Below are 6,000 nucleotides of genomic sequence, written 5' to 3'. Positions count from 1 at the left end.
AGCAGTAGCTGCCTTTAAACAGGAGACGAGCACTTCTTGCTTTCCTGTGCTGCATGCAAATAGAGAGGCTCAGTGCTACCCAGCTCTGCCAAGCTTCTCTCTAACGTGCCTTCTGCATGGCAATGGCCAGTACAAGTGATCATCCAGCAATGTATCTTTGAGTGTGTTAATGTCTCTGACCCTGGTCCACCGATCACCCGCTTCGGCAGGGGACTCGTCATCTGTACAAACAGCATTTACAGAGCCTGCAGCCTCCTGGCTGTACGTGACGGGGAGCACTGCTTTATGCTGTGGCTGTTCAGCAGAGCTCGGTGAAGGGCAGCTGCCCCTTCCATGCTTGTAAGTAACACTTCCATGACAACACCTTCAGTTCATTAGTTTTGTTTGTTTCTTTCTAGAATGGCAGTGTATTTTCTAGTTTTTTAAGTGTGCTAAAGAATGGGCCATCATATCTGTTACTAAGCTACCCACGGGGTAATTCAGGAAAAGGCTGGGGGTTTTAAGAACAGAGGAGAGATGATCACACGGCAGAAACTATATTTACCCCTGCAACCCCCAGCTCACCTGGATCCTCTGCTGTGGTGCCAGAACCGGAGCCCAATACATACATTCGTAGTCACACATGCATGAAAATGTGATTAATGAAGTGAGAAACTCTGAACCCCAAATTAACAAAACTTCAAGCAAAGGCAGTCAACATGCTGCCCTCTTCTACCTTGCTCTTTGTTTATTTCTTTGATGAAGGAAAAAGTGTTGCTGCCTTTGCTCTGCCAAGGGGAGACCAAGTAGCCAGCCAGCCCCAGAAGAGTCAAAGGGAGGTAGACTCTATGGGAGTGGGGGAGCAGGTGGGTTATCAGGGTGCTTGTGAAGGTGCTCTCTGAGTTGATATGTAGTGGTTTTCCTGGGGCCATGCAGAAGCTCTGGGCTGTCAAGGCATAGGCTATCATCCACATCTCATTTTTGACCTGGCTGTGTCCCTTCAACCAGGGATCCAAAGGTGTAAAATCTGTGCCAGAGTGAGATATCAGTGCCATAGCTTGGGAAAAAACTCACAGTCAGTTGGCACCATGAAATACACCCTAGATTTGCACCCTAGAAGCAAAGAAAAGACAGAAACAGAAATATGCAGAATATATGTGATGTCTCCATTTAGTCATGTCAAGATAATTTTGTTGATTGCCCCCCCAAAATAATTGCACAGAATCTTCCTATTCTATATAAAAGATTATTTTCCGCAAACCCTACAGAATCTGATTAAGTCTCCAAATCTCTATCCACAGATTTTTGATAACTTTCACGACACAGATATTTCAAGGTACTTTTGCGTGGAAGAACATGCATGTGCAGTGGATGTTCCCATATTTATGTTCTTATCTTGCCAAACCTGAATATCCTTTTTTTTTTTTTTTTTTTTTTTTTTTCTCCTGCTGTAAAGACTGAACCCTAATTGGAGTATGTGGGCAGAGATGAGGAAGAGCAACACAACTCGTTTTCTGTTTTCTCCTCTCCCCGTACATACATGCCCCTAGAGAATATGGTTAACTATCATTGATGCTGTGAGCTGTGCACATGAAGAGCAGGCAGGCAGATACAGCATACCAGGGTTATGGATTCTTCCAACAGGCAAATACAGCAGGATTGGTGCAGGAGTGAAGGAAGACAGAGGCGACATTGAATCTCAACTGGTCCACAGATAGCAAAGAGGAAAGGGTGCAGAATGTGCTGCTCTGCCAAAAGGTACTAGGAGCAGAAGATTGAGAGAAAATAGGGGACCAGTCACGGGCAGTTGGCTGAAAAAAGCACAAAGAGGAGAAAATGTCACCTTCAGGGAGGAGGTGGTTCTGTAAATGCTGATTCAGGTATAGTCTGAACCAGGGCGGGGAGATACCGAAATGAAAAGGCTCCTGTTTACTTTAACAAATTGCTGTACAATGACTATCTACTTGGGTCTCTGCCACTTTCTTCCCAGTAGTTTCTCTCTCCTGTAACCTGGCTTGTCTTATTTGCGGTGGCAGTTTGGCTCACATGCCCTCCCTCGTTCTCTGCCAGCCCACCTCCTACCCCAGCTAGCTTTCACAGTAGCCACAAATCCTCCACTGCTCCTGCCTTTTTCTGACAGCACTTTCTGGAGCAAGTATCTCTGGTAGCTTAATTTGAAAGCCCATGGGCTGTGGCATGCCCTAGCTTACACTCTGTTTGTGAGCTATTTGTCGGTGTTCTCCACGTCAGGATGGGAATAAGAAGGAAAGACACAAACCAAGATTGTGGTATGCTAGAGAATGGAAGAAGCCTTCAATGCCTGCTTGCTATAAGCCAGAATGCCCATCCCTTAGTTTTATGAGCACCAACTTAATTCACAAAATTAGGGAAAGGGAAAAAAAAAATCCAACCTGAAGCAAATTTCCTTCTTCAAGTTAAACATTTCTCTCTTGAACAGCAGGGTCTATAAAGGAGATGCTGATACAGCCTTAACCTTGGCAGTACAAGCACTGGGGCTGTGATAATCAATGTAAAAGCAGTATCAGTGCTTTAAGCATCAGTAAGAATCCTTGAGAACCTTGCACAGAGTGGTATAAACAGAACAAAAAAGGGGTCTGAACTCAACAAAAAGGGCTTAGAAATTTCCCTTCCTCTGCTGAGATTCAAAGGCTTCTTTATCTTTTATATGAAAACAATAAAAAAAAAATTATCCACAATCTTAAATGTCCTATCTGCGTGCAGGTTTTGACAGCTTCAGGCCAGAAGAAAGTAGCCATTGTAGATCTTGAGCACACGTGTTACTACATATGTAGAAGCCGTGTGCATGTGTGAGAACAGTTGCACTAGGGACAGCCTGTTATTAGGAAGCAGATATGCTGAGTTTCAGGTTCATGTTACCAGGAGACTCGGAAAAGTTGAAACTCAGCCTAACCAGGCTGCCAATGGCCTCTAATGAAAATTTCCATTTGGAAAGGCTTGATGTTGACTTGGCATGACACCAAACAAGCAGCCTGCTGCAAAATTTTACACCAATTGTATTTCTTCTAATTAAACCCTGTCTGACCTCAGCATTAAGAAACAATTTGTTTCAGGATATAACCAGCACACATAAGCAATTACATTCTGTTTGCCCTATTAGCATTATTTGGCTTTTACGCTTTCCAGTGCTCCTACTATTGCAAATGCTGCCTGGGAGCCAGAGGTATAGAAAGTGTGGACTGCTTCAACTTTTTTGGTGGGGATAGGGAGGAAAGGGAGGAGAATAAGGAAGCTTAAGCTGAAAATATCATCTTTTAGTGAAATCACAGGCACCCAGGAATAGTGATCAGATGGTGCCTTCAAGTTTATTCAGGGACAATGGAAGACAGAAATAAAGTGACTTATGCAAACTATTGAGAACATATATATCAATTTGCTACAATTAAAAAAAAAAAAGAAAGACGATGACCTAATTTTCTATTATCTCTCCCAGCTTGTTTTTTTTCATCCAGTTCTCTAACTTCTGCTTCTCACCAGTCAGAAACAGCAGAAAGGGCAGACTTTCAAGGTATTCTGGCTGTGAAACACTAAAATATAACCTGAACTTAGCAGGACACAGCATACACTTCTTGTCCCTGCCTTTCTGACAGCCAGGGGACAGTGGCTGAGGGGCATCTGTGGAGACTTTTCCAGTTCATTAGTCATTCTCACTGGAAGTTCAGTACTCCTCAGGCACAGAGGGGAGAATTATTTAATATATATGGGATGTGAAGATATAGAAATAATCTGTGTCATGGTTTCTTCACAAGCCAATGCTCTGGAAGACCTCTGTCCACCACAGATGGGTTGGTGCTCATTGGGTAAGGTCCTAGCTTGATGAGGAGGCTGGACAAAGGGGAGAAGGGAGAAGGGGGTGGCCTGTTGACCACACTTTCTACAACATGTGCAGGGTGGCTAAAATGTGAAAGGCAGTGGTAGATTGCAGAGGAAAGAGATGAGTCACAACCAAGTGAGATGTGTCTAGCACAGGATGAATCAGTTACAGTTTGGAGATCTCAGCATCTTTAGTCCTCAATGGAATAGGGCTAATACGTAAATGAGAATTTTCTGTGTATCTTTGCCACTGTGAAACTGAAGAAGACTTTCTAGTGTTCAGATATTCAAGGAACTGACTGGAAAATAGCAAGATGTGTTTGTGCCAAGGCCATTAACCCTCCATTCTTGCCAACATCAAATTAAATAAACTGAGAAAACAATTTGCATAACACTGTCACAGTGATATACAGTCAAGGCAACCTTTTGGAAAACTGAGCTTGTGAAGAGTTATGGTAGAGTAGACACAGTTAATGGCTGTGTGGTCAGACCTGTGAGCCTGACCTCTGAAAACAAGCTCTGCAGGTCTAGTGCAGCCCTGAACTGACGTACAGTTGTGTTTGACTCCTGTGGAGCTCAGAGGGGCCATGAAGAACAGCCTCCCCCTTTGACCTCTGATGCAAACTGCTGGTAGGTTTTCCTGGCAATCTTCTAGAGGCTGATGAGATCGAGGAATGTACATAAATGTGAACCATTTGAAAGCTACAAGAAAATGGCAAACACAGTCTGTGATTGCTGGAGAACATGGAGTCAGCTGGTGTGAAAATGTATATAAAGTGGTCACTTCTGTCACTGCCTGTACCTGTTCAGGCCTCAAGGAGGGAAAGGAAGGAGGGATTTGCTCTTTACAAGCAGCTGAACAGTCTGCTTGAGCAGAACGGCAGCAGCCACTTCCCTGGCTTGCTTTCACCTGAGCGAAGCACATCCAGGAGACACTCCTGCACCAGCTCTGAGTCCCGGCTACTTTTTATGTCCACATGGCAGCAAATGGAGTACCAGGATGTGCAGTCCAGTATCCAAGGTCTGAAAATCTGAGATGAAATGCAAAACAGCGTAAAGCACATCTGGAGTCTGAAATCTTTACGCTGAACAGGCACAGCTACTTACGGTTGCTTCAGAATTGCTACAGATTAGCAAAAAATGTATATATGGATAATTATCAAGTCAGCTCTCAACATTTAAGGCTGAGTAAATACAAATATGCATTTTACACATTGCCTACCTATGCTCATTCTTTTATATGTATTTGCATATTGAAACAATTGACTGTAAAGAACGTGTTGTGCTATCCCACATATAAGCCCAAGAGAGTATGACTAAATCCTGTGCTCTTTGAAAACATAAAGTTTAATTTTGTTTAACCACCAACTCATGTAGTTTAATCTTCTTTCTTGTTTTGATTTTGTTCCCCCATGTCGATCTCATCAAAAACAAAACAACCACCCAAATACAACCTACCTTAGCACCTGCAAATTTAAGAAAAAACCCTGCAAAAAGCAAAGGTCTCTCTTGAAGCCTGTCTGTGAGCAGATACAACATGTTCTTTACAGTCCATTGTGTAAATATGAAAATATGTGGAAATGGAATATATTTAGGCAAGTTTTAAAATGCATAATATTTATTCAACTCTAATAGCTTCTTATTAGGAGTCAATAGAGTCTATCAACTAAATGGGTATTTCAAGCATTTTCAATACAGACATTATTTACTCAATAGACCATAATGATTCTGAAGGAAGCATTAGGGCCTATTATGTAAATTTGTGTGTATTGTAGGTGTATTCAAAGATGGTGAAATTTTGACCCTGGCTGTTCTACAGATCCTGATGCCATTGCTCTTTAGAAAGCGAATTGTGTATACCTAGTTTGAATGAAATAGAAAGGTTGAAGTAGCGCAGTAGAAATTTTTTTTTGGTCAGACTACTGAGCAGAGACTATAAAAAAATTCAGCTCAACTTGAAGCAGTCTTCTTCTTCAGCAAAATAAAAAAAAAAAAGGAAAAAATAATTGTGTCTCAGAAGAAACATTTCCTTTCACACACAATGTTTTCATTCCTTTTTTTACCCAGTAGCTACACAAATAACTTCATTGCATTTTCAGCTGGTTAGAGCATTCTCCCAGGAGACCTTCAGTGACATTGGGTGTGAGGGGGAGGGGTTTGAACATGAGT

Source organism: Falco punctatus (genome assembly GCF_963210335.1).
Source record: "Falco punctatus genome assembly, chromosome: 5".
NCBI classification, from domain to species: domain Eukaryota; kingdom Metazoa; phylum Chordata; class Aves; order Falconiformes; family Falconidae; genus Falco; species Falco punctatus.
The sequence above is the reverse complement of the archived record's forward strand: the minus strand, read 5'-3'. Positions refer to the sequence as shown.